General features: G+C 34.8%; 1 protein-coding gene and 1 long non-coding RNA gene across 5 annotated transcripts in view; both read right to left on the reverse strand.

Moving 5' to 3' along the window:
* LOC128680260 (uncharacterized protein) overlaps nt 1-16,757 on the reverse strand; it is a 533,151-nt gene that overhangs the window by 272,218 nt on the left and 244,176 nt on the right. The gene's annotated exons all lie outside the window — the stretch shown is intronic.
* Nucleotides 1-16,757, reverse strand: part of LOC128680270 (uncharacterized) — an 84,594-nt gene that overhangs the window by 43,715 nt on the left and 24,122 nt on the right. For both annotated transcript variants that reach the window (XR_008405839.1, XR_008405838.2), the window contains exon 3: nt 10,420-10,471. This is a non-coding gene — a long non-coding RNA (uncharacterized LOC128680270). The remainder of the gene's footprint in view (nt 1-10,419; nt 10,472-16,757) is intronic.

Genomic DNA, 16,757 nt, shown 5'->3' on the forward strand with positions numbered 1-16,757 from the left:
ATTCATTTCGCTACAACTTTTGAACGGCTGAACCGATTTTGATCAAACATATTTAAGAACCACCGCATAAAAATTAGCTATCAAATGACACACATTGTCGTTTTGTACATACACAAAAAAGATATAACAGGTTTATTTGTGAGACAAATTAAAAATTCCCGACTTTCAATTTTCATTTCGCTACAACTATACTATACTCTTTATGTCTAAGAACCACCGCATAAAAATTAGCTATCAAATAAAATAGTACCGCATCAGACACACTTAGCGATCAAACTTAAAACACTCCTCTTTTAGCGTCGGGGGTTAAAAAAGATACAGACACAGGATCACGTTTTTATCTCTTACGCGGCAGACAGAGCTAAGAGATGCGAAACTTGAGGGCCACGATTAGCTGTATCTCTCTCTCATCTGAGCGTTTTCCCGGTTACTTCCTCAGCCATTGAGCGTCTGAGGAAGAAACCGCCCATTTTTGTCTCCACTTCACACAGTCGTCGGCATCACTAGTTATCAGACCATTTGACGCGCATATCATCGTATGGCAGCTTTTTGGTGGAATTATGATTAAATAGTAATACGATTCCTGTGAGCAAAATCCCCAGTTTATAAACCCGGATCCTATATTTTCATATTATATCTAAAATTATAAAAAAAACCTTCAAATACCAGTGATTACCGTAACAACTTCACAGACAATAAAAAATAAAGAACACTGAAGGCAACAACAGACAGAAAAATCCCGCGGAATCTCGCAAAATATGCGAGTTTCAGAGACGTTTTAAATTTATACAACGAATTTGATATTCAAATTGAAATGGGATGTCACACCACACGCGCCCATGCCGTTGTACAATTATACTGGTATTCACGGGAAAAGCGTGGAGAGCGAAAATGGCGGGAAAAAATTAACAGCACGGAAAATTACGACACATTTTTCTAGGAGTGAGACATGATATACTTCATAATTAGATAAGATTTATCTTTATTTTTATATTTATTACATTTCGGGGGTTTTACAGCGAAATATAAAATTAAATAACATGTTTCAATATTATACAACTATTTTTATAATCTATGTCAATAGAACTGAAAAACGCAAGGATTTTTATTACGAAATTTGAATTTCACTTTATAGTCTACTTTGGCGTTAACTAGCCAGCGCAAAAACGATAATACACCTTTAGATAAAAAAAAATAAAAAAAAAATTTGAATTAAAATTTTTGGCACAAGCTTCTATTCCCGCCAAGATCTTGTTGAATTCAACGCTTGACAAAAAACATGTCTATGCATTAATCTGTTGAGTGCTTCCTTCGTTGAGGGCCAAACCTGGGTGCTCCATCTGGTCGTACGTATCATGAAAACTGAAGCAACGTGACGTTTCAACTGTGACGATCTAACGGATGTAGGTTAAATTTAACTTAAATATTCAATTATAGACAAACTAGCTACGAAAACTCAGATGCCGTAAAATCAGATTAGTCGTTTCCCATATCAAGACAGTAATAGTCTTCGAACAAGTTTATTCGTTAGACTAATTTTAAAAAACCCCGACTTTCAATATTCAGTTCGCTACAACTTTTCATGAAACATGGCTAAGAACACACGGGATAAAATTATCTATGACACAAAAAAAAAACTAAACGAAAATCGGTTCATCTGTTTGGGAGCTACGATGCACAGACAGATAAACTTATAACACCCCTCTTTTTGCGTCGAGGTTTAATAAATACATAGTTATATACACCACAACCCATCGCTTCTCATTAACATCACTTGTAGCCAGAAATTGATATAAGTAGCCATAGAGACGGGAAATCCTTTATCACTTGAACGGGGATTATCACAATTTCCGGGATTTTACGAATTTTCTTCATGGACGCAGCTGTTTCACGGGATAAATGAAGTGTTAAAGTGAGAAATTTAAACTGACAGCTATTTTGTATATCGTAAGTAAACTTCAGGTGACATTTCATTAGATTTAGATAAAACCTTCCTCAGGAATCACATTATCTATTAGTGAAGACCGTACAAAAATACGTCCGGTAGTTTTTGAGATTATCGCGTTCATATAGACAGACCCAAAATGAGGACTTATTTTTATAAATATGTAAGGATAAATATAAAGATTACGTAGTCGCGTGTAGTATCCAGCCTAATATAATATCAGTCCATACTTCGTACGAGGCGACTAAGGGATAAAGAATAGCGTTGACAGCGAATAAGCAACATTCGCATAGAGTTGATATCAGATTTGTTTGTCGTAAAATCACAGCCGAATACCAAAAATTTAAGTGTTTATAATTTAAACTGACTCCGGCTTTCTGGGCATCACAGCCTAGAATGTAACCAGTAGCATGCCCAGATGAGAGATATAGTAATGTCGACTGTACGAAAATGTTATATTTAACACTAGCTGCGCGCCGGAGCTTCGCTCCCGTGGGAATTTCGGGATAAAAGTACTCTATGTATATTATTCCAGGTTATATTCTACCCGTGTACCAAATTTCATAACAATCGCTCTCATAATAAAGATAAAGATCTTGCATGAAAGAGTAACAAACAAACACACGCACATACATCCTCACGAACTTTCGCATTTATAATATTAGTAGAATAGGATAGCAATCTTGGATAATGACCTTTCTAATGGTGAAAAAACTTTTGAAATCGGTTCGGTAGTATCGGATATTACCCGCCTCAAACATACAAACTCACAAACGCTCTAACCTCTTTATAAAAATAGTATAGACTTAACGTACATCGATAGAGACATATAGTAAAATCTTACAATAGTGCTGCTTATTTCAAATGAAATTTCTCCCATCTTATAATTAGCATTGATTCAATCAACCAATCAAAACTTTAATTTGAATCTGAATCTTTAATACCACCAATATTGGTGACAGCATCCAATAATATTCCGAATGAGATGAAGTCGCACGATGTATCCAATAAAGCTATGATAACAAACACGACGATACACAAACAATGCCAACCTCTTATCATGCCCAATATTAATACCCTTATAAGCCATACGAATTATACGACTTGTTGATACAAGATATGGCAAGGTGCGTTTACATGGGACGGACTCGCGACGAGCTTGGAAAAGGTAAACTATATAAACAAGTTTATTTGTTAGACAAATTAAAAAAAACCCCGACTTTCAATATTCATATCGCTACAACTTTTCATACGGCTGAACCGATTTTTATGAAACATTGCTAATTAGTTGTTCGTAATAACTTAGGCCTCGCGAACACAATATTTTTTTTACAAAATTGTGAATATTTCAAAAACGACTAAAGCGATTTTGATGCCCCACGAACTTAAAAATTCTATTGGCATATCCCACATACCTCTTAAATTTCATCAAAATCGGACCAACGGTTCGAAAGTTATCGCGTTACAAACATACATACAAAAAATGTATTATGCTCCAAGTAGAATGTAAGATGCTTATGGATGGGTCATTTACACAGTACGGCAAACTTAAGGATCGTTTATACTGCAGTACATGTATATACGGACTTTATATGAATGATATTAAAGTGTCTTCCTATTAATTTTATTAGATACCAATTTTATGATTTATGTGGTAATATATTTCTAGCCATTACTTTCAATTATTAAAGATCAATTGAAAGTAAAAACATGTTTTCTCTTCACGTATCACTAAAACAAGAATAACGACATTTTGAGAAAATAATTCTGGGCGAAAATGTCTTTTTGTGAAATTGACATTGTACAACAGTGATATTGGGCTGGGACTTGACCAAAGTCATGCTGTGCAGAGCGGGACATACAGACAACAGACTCGAATTTATTTCTATTGATTGTTCGAAATAGACGTAAATAATATATATAATATGATGTCGTTTTGCGGAACACACATTCTGCGTCAAAAGCTATTTATATAGAGAGAAAACCTGTTATAAATTATGAAAATACTATTTACTCGTTTGGGATATATTACAAACAGTAGATGCCAATTCGGACATATTGATGGAACGGTTCCAAGTTACTCCTGTTGAATTCGAAAAGTTTTTGAGAAATATTATTCAAGTCAAGTCGAGAAAACGAGACATTTTCGACACAAAATTTTCGAAACAGGCAGGCGGTCGGTCCTAAAACGACAGCCATATAAAAAAATATAGTTTATTTTTCAAACGGATTCTAGGGTTTGAGGCGTCGCAGGCGAAAATGTAGCCGGGGCGGGGCTAAGCTAAAATGAAAAAGAATAAAAAAATATTACTCAAATAATTCAATAAAAAAATTCCCAATGAAATACCAAACATTCTATCAATAAAGATCGAAACAGAAAAATAAACACATTTTTTAAAATGTTTATCGATATCGATAACGAGACGCGGTACTATCTCGGGTGTCGATCCCGCTATGCTAATAACTACTGATTTGCATAAGACAAATAGCTGCCCAACAATTAATGTTATAGATATCAATTAAAATGCCGACCACCAGCGGATAATTTATCGATATTTTTTTATAATGAAGTAATCAAAGACGCTGTTATAAATTCTTTCTACTTTTTAGGTTATATCGATTTTAAGTGTTAACGAATCGAAGTATCGAAGTTAAATGTGACACATTGCCGAATCAATTCGACATACTTCATCATCATCAATTAATTTAAGAACTTGGTTCTTGTCGGTGGAGCATTTTCCATCTAATTCTGTCCTCAGCCATTGATTTCACCTCCCTATACGACACGAGCTCTGCCTTCTCTTGTATTTCATTTAGAAATGCCTCATCTTGCTTTGATTTTTCCTTCAATCAGATATTTCATAAAGTTGTCGTATATTGCAAAAAACTAAAACTAATAAGAATGCTAATTATAAGAAGATTTGGAAGTAATTAAAAAGATGGACATCACCTACACGTCACGTAGACTATGCGCGTGGACTATGCGACAACAACGTCGTTGATTGTATATTAAGTTTGTTATAATCTCTAGGAATTCTCTCTCTCCCTCTTTCTGTTATCTGAACATTTCCCCGGTAACGTACTCAGTCATTGATCGTCAGAGCCCAGGGTAAAAAAAAAAAAAAAAAGTAAAAAATTTTCGTAAAAGGGTCCGCTTTCCAATTCGCCCGGTCGTCGGCATCCCTAGTTGTCAAACCATTAAATTGACACGCATATCATCCTTGACGACATCAAGCCAGCATTTTGCTCCTTCTGCCAGAGCCAGGCGGGAGCGGCATAGCCAGACATCTGTTTCATATGTAATTTGCCGGTCTACACAAGACGTGGCCGTACCAGCACAAACGGTACTAGAAACACTATCACGTTTTATTCTGATTGACAAGCAAACATAAACAAAGAAACGAAATTAAAATGTCCTCGATTGTTATCGATGAATTAGTCCGATTCGATATTCAATTTGAAAAAGTCGATTATCAAAACACAACACTAATCAAGGCCACATTTGTTCCATTGACCTTTAAAACTTCGCAATCGAATATAAAAGCATTGGTTCTTTACAATTAAAGTTGTACCTTTTAACACTATCTCTTTGTGCGTTATCTGCTGAATAAATTGCGATTGCTATCTGAGTTATCAGCTACTTATCTCTCAGTTAGGTACAAGCTTAACGCATTGGAGATAATGCACTCCCCGATCGCTATCTCGGATATTACTCTTAAGTGCTCAGCTTCAGGGAATATAACTGTTTACTTAAAGAATTAAAATTGTCTTCCTTTTCTTTCTAGTATATTATAAATTAGCTTTTGCCCGCGACTTCGCCCGCGTTCAATACGTGCGCTCATAATTTATTATTGCCATTACCTCGGATTCTAAGCAACGTGTCGCGATGAAACCTAAACAAAGATTTTAAGTTAGACCATCCGCTATACAACTGAGAAAAGCGCATCAATTTCCATCCAGTATATTTTACGTTTCGCGGGACAAAACATAGCCCACTTGACTGTTTTATTATATATATAATATACAATATAGTTATAGAAGATTGGATGTTTTTAATAGGTACTAATTCGTATAAACGTAATAACGAGAGAGCGTAAAGGAATTCTCTGTGAGGACATAAACAAAACATCCCCTAAACACTGCCCACGCTCAGTATTAATAACTTCCAACAAAACATTCGTAGAAACGACAATAGGATGAAAAACGACAGAATTCATAGCGACGTGTTTGAAAACAAAATTTCGAGAACATAGAAGTAGCATTCGTTGACAAACTAAGCCTCACAAGGTGCACAAATCAACTGTGACTATTACTCTCCGCGCCGCCGGTTAAACAAAATGGCGGTTAGACAAAATGGCGTACTTAATTTAATTGTAATTATATTTTTTATTATTTTCTATTTTTTGTTTATTATTTTTACTCTAACAAATAAATGTTATACTCAAGTAATATTACATAAATTTTGTACCATAAACTAAATAATTTTACTGTATACCTGATAATTTTATATTCCTATAAATTATAAAACTATATAATTTATAAAATGGCGTAGTTTATGCTGTTCTGTGCAGTTTTAAGTCAACGTCAAAGTTGATTGGTGCAACCCACTTGCAAATAAATTTTATGTTTCCACACATCCCTCCACATTATTTACGTTAAATGAAAAAAAAAACAATAACCCATAAAAGTCATTACTAACTACAATAAAATATATACATCTAAAAATCCATATTTTGTATCTCTAAACACAATTTGGGGGAAACAGGGGTAATATGGGACAACGTTCACTCGAGCAAACCCATAAATCAATAACGCAATATTAAATAAAATTCCCAACTATATATCATACGGACGCACGCGTAAAGAAAAACGGCCAGTATAAACTGATCTCCTGCTTGTATGAAACCGAAGTATTCTGCAGGTCAGGTTATGATGGTCTACCATACGTCAGAATGGACTAATGCTTATTTAATACAAGGAATTATTGAATTGCAAGGAATTAATAATAATAAATTTATTGGTATATTTAATAGTTACTTCGTAATTTGTTTATTTTCAATATTATGTACATATATATTACCTACACATTACATACAATATTACTTACACATTATAAAAAGTCGCGTCGCGCCTGTCTATGTGAACGCAATAAACTCAAAAGCTATCGAAATAATTTTTCTACGGTTTTCACCAGCAGATAATGATTTCTGACGAAGGTTTACGTATAAAATTTATTATGGTATACGTGCTGGTAGTTTGTAATAAAAATTAGAAGATATTTTACCAATAAACAACCAACCAATGTTCCGTCATATATTTCAGCTTCGTTTACCCCTACATAGAAGCGATTTATACAACAGAGTAACAAATAACCACCTATTAACATCCTCCGTTGTTCCGCATACATTAAGTATTCCACCACGAAGCACACGAATTAAAAAAAAAAAAACATTCTGATCTATCGGCTGCCACCTGGCGGGAAAATGTGTAAACAATATGGCGCCGAAAGTAATAGGCCAATACGGGTAATCGCGATTCGCGATCTGAGGCTTCAACACGAAATGTTTTAGAATTATTTTAGGCTTTAGAATGTTTTTACACTAGATGAAACGATGACTTTTACAATAGATGAAATTTTTATTTAATTATTTAGCTTTTGCCCGCGGCTTCGTTCGCGTGAATTTCACACGAGAACAGTATTTTTTCCGGGATGAAAGGCACCCTATGTCCTTCTACATACTGCGAAATACATCTAAGCAAATTTTCACGAAGATTTATCATAAAATTATGACACGCGAAATAATTATAAACGTAAAACGTAACCTAAATATCCAAATTTAGAACTAAATAGTTACCTTAAAATCACATAATAAAAAAAAAATTTCTCAATTACTTACGGTTCTTTTCAATATTTTTACACGAATTGCGAAGCCATTTACCAACACAAAAAGGGTTCGTCAGGGACTTGACAATTTAACATGGCAACCCTTATGTGGGCTGAAATTTGGTCCCACTGAACACCGCTTTGGTCCTAACACAGTGACAAAAGGTCGATTTTGTAACACAATATTCTTGTAACGAGAGGATATTTGTCAAGTGCGCCTTTACCCCGGCTTACTCACAGATACTTAGGACGGGTAACAAGACATCGCCTTTTTGGGATTCACATATCCTTACTAATATTACAAATGCGAAAGTACCTAAGTATGTTTATTTGTTACCTCTTCACAGTCTATCTATCTACTCAACCAATCTTCTTGAAATTTCACATATATGTAGTTTGAAGTATGGAGAATAGGGTAAGGCGAAAGGCATGAAGCCACGGGCAACAGCTTTGTTAATAATATTCGTAATTATCTAATTGCTAATGTTAATGAATATATATATAACTTAATATATAACTTATAATATATATCTTCTTCTACATTTACGTAATTAATGTATGCCTTTTTGGTGTCATCACGTTGGCGTTTTATAACGCAAGCAAATACATTTTTGGCAATATGAATTGAATGGTTTTACCATTGGCTTTCTAGACTTCACTGCACTCGCTGAAAAATCGTGAAACGTGAACAACACGTTTCCTCACGATGTTTTCCTTCATCGGAAGCAAGTGGTGGTCCATAATACCGGACATGAGTCAGATTGGTATACAAAATTATTTAGCACGAGTAGTATTAAAATTTGGGTCTTTTCGAGCCTCTCAACGACTCGATTATTTTTTATTTATTTCAAATATGATGACCTGATAAGTACAGTTAAATATCTATGCAAGACATAATAATAATATAATTTAAGTTAATCTGTATGGATATATGTATAATTTAGTAAGTAATAAAGCAAGCGAGACCATCTTTAAAATAAATGTTGAAATGAATATGAAAAAAAATAATTTATTTTTAAAGCTTGCCCTCCTTCTTTGCGAGTCGATGGCAAATCTACAACGCTCTATTGGGTGCCAAAATATGTTCTTGGCAGAACCGAGCCACTTCGCTTAGCTTGTCATCCTAAGTCGCCGTGTGTATCGCATATCTAAAGAAAGCACCAACGTGATATATACCTCCCCAAGGTGACATATGTAAGTCATCCTATTGAAACATAGCAGCGTTCAGGAAGCGGGGCTGTGTATGAATTTTGTATGTAATCGTTATTAATATAATACTTAGTCAATAAATTAAATTTCTATAGCTCTTTTTAAGTGGAGCCTATAAAACAAAATATATCAGACTAGCTGAGCCCCGAGGCTTTGCTCCCGTGGGAATTTCGGGATTAAAATACCTCATGTGTTATTCCAGGTTATTTTCCACCCGTGTAACAAATTTCGTAAAAATCGGTCCTTCAGATAATGCGTGAAGAAGTAACAAACTTACTTTCGCATTTATAATATAAGCAGGGATAGTCGACTACGTTGAAGAGTCGTTGGGCGATTTGGACTTATCTTGGACCGCTGTCCCAGTAAACCAAGCACTATTCCTGAATGGATTCTCTGGGATCGCGCATCAAATTTATTGCGGTACCAGTCGCCCTAAGACTCAAGCTAGAAAGAACACACAATAAGATGAGACGAAGACCATCCAATATGGCAAGTTATCAATTTACCCGAAAGGTCCAAATGACAAAAGGTACCTAGGTCAACTTCGGGGCGAATAATTTCGCTAATAAATAAAAGAAATTGATAAAAATGTGATCGTGAGGTGGCGCTAGTGTGCGGCTAATGGCGGCTGAATCTTGTATGCCCAATGGCGGGACATTAGTGTATATTATCACAAACATGCCAACCTGTTCTTTACCTACGTTCACAAAATAAATGATTTTAATTTAATTTAAGTAATTTACTCAACGCTTACTAATAGCTTGCTCATCGGCCTAATATTGTCACTTTATAATCCTACTAATATTACAAATGCGAAAGTTTGTGAGGATGTATCTGTTATGTTTGCATTCCCTTTCACGCAAAATCTACTGGACGAATTGTTATGAAGGTACACGGGTAGAATATAACCTGTAATAACACATAGGGTAGGGTACTGCTTATTAACTCGAAATTCCCACGGGAGGTTGTAGTTTTCAATTTCATCAAAATCAGACCAACGGTTCGAAAGTTATCGCGTTACAAACATGCATACAAAAATTTTTTTTTTGATTTGTAGAACTCGCTCGTTTCGCTCGCTCGGTCAGTAAGTATGTACCTAGGCTCAAAGCATGTGTTGAACAACTGTTTGTACAGTGTGTAGCGTTTTAAATAATTAATTAAATAATTAACATTGAAAGATATAAATCCGACCTTTTTAACTCTACTCTCTAAAAGATGGTTTTTTATGCTCAAGCTCAAAGAGAACCCGGAGGCGTTTGGGTTAATTAATATGAATTTTCAATTAAAACTAAATTAAATGTATAACTGGATAACTGGAGCAATCAGATGAAAATTATTGAGATTAGCTATTGAGTAATTAATCAACGCACAACAGACTTACGTTATTTAATTCTTCTTGATATTTATTGTCAAACACTGAAGCTGAACCTTACCTGAAAACAAATAAAATATGATTAGACACAACAACATAAATTATTTACATACATTTTAAAATACAATAATGATTATAAATTATTAAATTTTACTATTACATTTTCTAAGCCGCTTAACGTCGGAGCTTATGGGCTTCGACGCTTTACAGCGGGAGAAGGAACCGTGAAAACTCACAGAACACGAGGTGATTGATTCTTTTTAAACTTGGATGAATAACACCTCTTATATAGCTAAGTTTTCTGACGACTTCTATGAAGAAGAAGCGGCGCAACAAACTTCACCGTAGTCTTTTCTTCTTGTCTTTTTTAAGTCTTTTTTAACACGTCAATTTAACATTAATTAGTTAATTATTATACCTAATAATGAAGAGCACGCTGATAATAGACTTTACATATTGTCGTAACATATGTAATGTCTATTACACACACTACACTACAATACACTTAATGCGGCTAGAACTAAGTGTAACCATCTCAAATCAACTGCATCAAGGTCTAACCAGCCAAAGATAAGTAGGCTATACCTAGATATAACCAAAATAGACCGGTTGCACCTAGTTCTAGTCGGCTAAACCTAGGAGTACCTGCACTTCGGGGTTCAGCCGAAACATATAATATAAATACGTAATATAACACGGAACACATGAAACTAACAAGATTATCTGTGAATATATGTTCATTTCGCACGTCAAAACTGTTAGATTACCTTGACGGGTGAACAGACAGCCAACTCGTGTTGTGTTCAGATTAACTAAACTAAGGGTTGAGTGTGATATACCTTGTGATATAATTATGATAAGGTCTGCTATGGAATGATAAGGGAAATATTTTCTACTAATTTTATAAATGCTAAACTTTTTGAGGATGTATGTATGTGTGTAGGTTCGTTACTCTTGCCGGCGAAATCTACTGCACGGATTGTTATGAAATTTGGCACACGTGTAGAATATAACCTGGAATAATTTTAGGGTTCTTTTTATTCCGAAATTCCCATGCGAGCGAAGCTAGTATAATATAAAATCGATGATCCTTATAAATCGTGTTCCACGAATAAGTAGAGAAAAAAAAAACAAAAAAATACTTTATTTAACTGTATTGATATGCGTATAGACTTATCAACTAAATTAACGAAGTACAGAGGTAGAAATTAGATTAAATAAAATATGACAAGAAAATAAGATTTACACGACGACTTTTGCAAGTTTCTATGAGACATTAATTTTTTAATCTGTTGTCCAATTTTAATGATAGCTCGATATGTGTAAATATAAATAGATCAATTTTTTTATTCAGCAATATTTAATTAGTCGCAATTGATGCGAAAATTTGACTTACCATTTTTTGTGTACGTCTAATATACGTGAATTGTTTCCAGATTATGAAGTTACGCAGCGCTCCTAATACTTTTACTAAACTTTTAACCCATTCTTTTACTAAACTAGGAGCTTTTCCTTATGTAAATCTAAGCATTTCTAGTCTATATTTATAACGCCTGCATTTAATAATTGACGTCTTTGCGGTGAAGTTTTTTGCGCTGCTTATTCCTGCGCTTTGGAAATTTAAGTAATTTCTTTGACGCCAATAAGTGTTACATCAATTATGGGAGGCAATAAGCAATGTGCGGGCAGGAGAGGAGGGAGGGGCTACAAATATGGCCGCCACACGTCATCTTTAAAAAAATTCTATTCTGTAAATTTTCTATTTTATGCTCACGTATAGGGCCGGTTCCCTGAGGAACATCGGGGTAAAGTGGGAAATAAAGTTTTTCCTATTATGTTTTGTGTTTGTAGGCTTATGTTTACATTAGTTGATATTTGTTATGTTTCTTATTCAAAGGAGTTCTAAAAATTGTTCGTATTTCGGTGGTAAAATTTTTTGAGCAATCATTAAAACAATATTACAGGAGAATCGTAGTTGTCATAGAAGCGGCAAGAAAATATATTAAACGACAGGTATTAAACGCGCACATGCCTTTTTTATTTATTCCATCACTTTTTTCCTTTATATCTCCTATATACAGACATAGCCTACAGTTTTATTATATGTATAGATAATATACTTCTTATAGTCTTAACGTAATATGAAGCTCGTATATTAGCCAGAAGATTTTTGCGATTTGCCTCCCAATATCCTCCAATATTACAACGGTGGGCACGCTCCAATATCTCACATCTGGAATTGTACGTGATGTAACCCAAATGGGGATTCGATTTCGGAGAAAGAGATGGAAAATGGGGAATAATTTTTACAGGACTTAAATGATGCACATTTTTTTTTTCAAACCCAATTTGTGCTATTTGAGGTTTTATTTTATTCGTATAGAACCTTCCATGCTGGAAACAGAAAACGCAAAACCTCCTAAAGACTACTTGGGTACAGCAAAACATGCAACTTTTATTCTACGACTATTCGTGATTGGTGGTTTCTTTTTTTCATATAAAAATAAAATACAATCTAATTTGCGATTCTACACATCTTTACTCTATGTCATAGCCGAGCTACACGAGACAGTACAGAAGCGTTATGTGTAACGGAACCGAACATAGAGTTAACGTTTTAAAGAATTTTTTTTTTGTATTTATTACGTTTAGACAAAAGACGTAGAACAAAAGATGCTAGTCTCTATGTACCTTATGCGCCTTTGGAAGGTTACGCGTTAGATACCAGTAACCCTGTATAGCAAGCAACATCACTACTAATCTCACGGATGTTTGTCCTAATATACTTTGGCATAACTTTTTTGGCATAACAGTACTTTCGTTTAAGGTTACTCAGCCTATATTTCGCGCACAACTCGGTTTTGGTATATTTTTTAAAATTCAAATACCCTACTAATATTATAAATGTGAAAGTTTGTGAGGATGTGTGTATGTATGTTACTCTTCCACGTAAATATAACCTGGCATAATACATACGGCAACTAGATTTATTTTATCTCGAAATTCACACAGGAGCGAAGCCCCGGGACGCAGCTAGTATCTACAACAATCTCAACAATTGTTGGCGCAAAACTTTGTCACCAGACAAAATGGCCGACTTTTCGTAATCTCCCAGGACACATGTATTTCTTTCCAATACAATAAGTTTTTAACAAGATTAATGTTTTCCTCGTCTCCTTGTGGGAATATGTACTATATAACTACCGGCCCGTCCCGGCTTTGCTCGGGTGAACTCGTAACCCCAATCCAAACCTAACTAATTTTATCAATGCGAAAGTAAATTTGTTACCTCTTAATATATTATCTACTCAATCAAATCTTGAATACACGCAGATTAAAGTACGTAAAATGACATAGGGTACCTTTCAACTTGAAAAAAATAACTGTACCTGTGGGAAATTCACGCGGATAAAGCCGCGACCGAAACCTAGTAAATTATATACGTAGACATCTATTAAAAAATTCGTTGCGTAGTTTTAAAGATCTAAACAGACAGACAGCGGGAAGCGACCTTGTTTTATGCTATGTGATTGTATGTTATATAATATTTGAACATTTCGGAAGCCCTATTTACTCAGTTAATTTGATAAATGTTGGTTTGAGGTAAATTTGGGATTGTTAGAGTCATTATTATATGTGCCTAATTCATGTTTCTTGTATGAGGACGGCGAATTAGGACATTTCAAGGTCAGAACAAGATTATTTATTAGAGAATTTAAAAAACCCCGACTTTCAATATTCATTTCGCTACAACTTTTGAACGGCTGTACTGATTTTGATCGAACATATCTAAGAACCACCGCATAAAAATTTGCTATCAAATAAAAATAACCGCATCCAAATCACTTCACCCGTTGATGAGCTACGATGGATTGTTCTTGGCTGTAAGGCCCTGAAGTCCGGAGCTCAAGCTCAATGAAATATAAACCTTTAAATTTTGGAGATTGTATTATTTATTCATTTGGAAAAAGTATTGACATCTGATAGGCAATGATAACATACCCAAAGTGGGTTGACGTCAGGCAGGTGGCCAGTCGTAAAATCATAAATAAATCTTCAAAACCAAAAGGTTTATTATGAATAATTGATTTTTCTGGAATATTGTGTTATTATGGTTCGGTCTTTTGGAAGATTTGGTGTGTTTCGGGGTGTCACAGTCCGAAATGCTTCCAGAAACATGCGAATATGAAAGTGTACAAAAATATGTACACGTCATATAAGTAAACAATCAAATAAATTTCCTAACGACTAGTGGTTGTATTTGGCAGGCGCTGATGCATCAGGCACGATGCCAGAATAGCACCCCGCTCGCAACTGGGAATGGGCCCGGTTAGAAATGGGCTCACTACAAGGGCAAAAAGTTTAAGACCGGGCGTAAACCCATCTCCGTGCATGGCCTGGCTAAAGCATACATTATTTTTATTTGACATGAGATTTGGGTCTTTAATTCATTCTACAAAAAAATCATTTAAATCGGCCCACAGGTTTAATCGTCAAACCGGGACGGACTGACAGACTTTCGCATTTCTAATATTAGTATGGATTATTTTAATTTTTGGCACCAGGGGACAGGGGTACCATAGAGCAGAACAGAAGAAAAGTGCGCTCTCTCGTTTCGGAGGCCAAGATCCACTTTGGGGTCATTGAGCCAGAGGAGTGAGTAATTTCTAATCTATACTATTATAAAAAGGTAAGCGTTTGTGAGTTTGTATATTTGAGGCAGGTAATCTTCGAAACTACTGAACCGGATTCAAAAATTATTTCACCATTAGAAACGTACATTATCCGAGATTGCTATAGGCTATATTTTATCTCAAAACTCGTAGGGGAGCGAAGCCCCAGGCAACATCTAATGAATGATATAATTAATCTAACAAGGCAAATGAATTTAGAAAATATACATAAACAGACCATATCGAAAAAGCCACGTTTTAGCCCGTCTGTTCGCATTGGTTTCGAAATGTGATTGAGCCGGAGTTGGGAGACTTGTTCCATCTGGCAGACTCAGTACACTGCCGTGGTTTGCTGCCAGATCTAATAAATAATTCTGTCTTCATTGTAAAATCAATTGTTTATATGAACCAAGAGATTGAAAGTAAATAGGCACGACTACGTCTTGAGTAAACTGTAAGAAAAAAATCCACACCTATAATCTTCACGGTTGCCGATCAAATACAGCGCGACATCTGTAACACAACTCAAAAAACTTACTTTTGAATCCTTTTAAGTTAATTGGTATTCTATACGAGTTGTTCGCCGCGGACATAGACCTCGCGAATACAATACATTTTTACAAGATTGTGAATATTTCAAAAACGACTTAACCGATATTGTTGCCCTACGAATTTAAAAACTCAGACCAACGATTCGAAAGTTATAGAAGTTACAAACATACCAAAAATGTAGTTTTGCCCCAAATTGATTTGTAGACCTTGCACGCTTCCCTCGCTCGGTCATAAACCCAAAAAGAGTACAGTTTATTTTGTAGAACCTATATAAGTTTAAATCTCATTAACACCGACAAAATAGTGTCAATTTATAAACGTAAGAATTAAAATAATATTCACCAAGAAATCCGTGTGACTGCCAACAAAGTTTCGCATCTTAATCATTTATTACCAAAAACTCCACCGCATTTTCAACTGTACCCCTCTGACCTTAAGGTAGTAAATGGTTTTTATCAAGAAGGTCATATAACATAATTTACAACTAACCCATAAGCATTATGCCTCCGAATGAGAAATGACCCCAATCTTTATTCATACGAAGTGCCGGCCCCTACTTTATATTGGAGAACTTCATCATTTTGTCAAAGTAAATTTTATTTGCCAATTTTATTAGTTAATTCGTCTAAATTTTAATGTTTCTTGTTAGAAAGAGATAAAATATATATTAATGCATAATAGCAAAATATTTCCAGGAACCTCATTTAATTGTCAAAATCGTTCGAGTAGTTATGGTGAAATATAATCATGTTACGAAATAATTTGATTTTTGGAATATTTTTCATATTTGTTCAGCTTAGCTAGATCTAGAACTTTCTACTGAAATTTGCCGCAAACCCTTGATCGCCACTAGCCCCACAAGACAAAACAATTTACTCTAAATTAAAAAAAAAAACCGTAGTATTTGAACCGAAAAGTAAGGCTAGCGCCAAGATTAAATAAAGCAGACTTGATTAAAGCAGACAGGATATTGGGCCCGGTGATAGAATCACTACTGCCGAATTTTGTCAACAAAATTTCATTTTAAAATTTGGAAGTTTCCAATTTTGATCGCCGGTTTTCAGGTATCCTTTTCATTAACCCTTTATATCGACCTTTTTATATCTAAGACGTTTCGTATCG

The sequence above is a fragment of the Plodia interpunctella genome, chromosome 23 (genome assembly GCF_027563975.2).
Source record: "Plodia interpunctella isolate USDA-ARS_2022_Savannah chromosome 23, ilPloInte3.2, whole genome shotgun sequence".
Lineage (NCBI taxonomy): Eukaryota > Metazoa > Arthropoda > Insecta > Lepidoptera > Pyralidae > Plodia > Plodia interpunctella.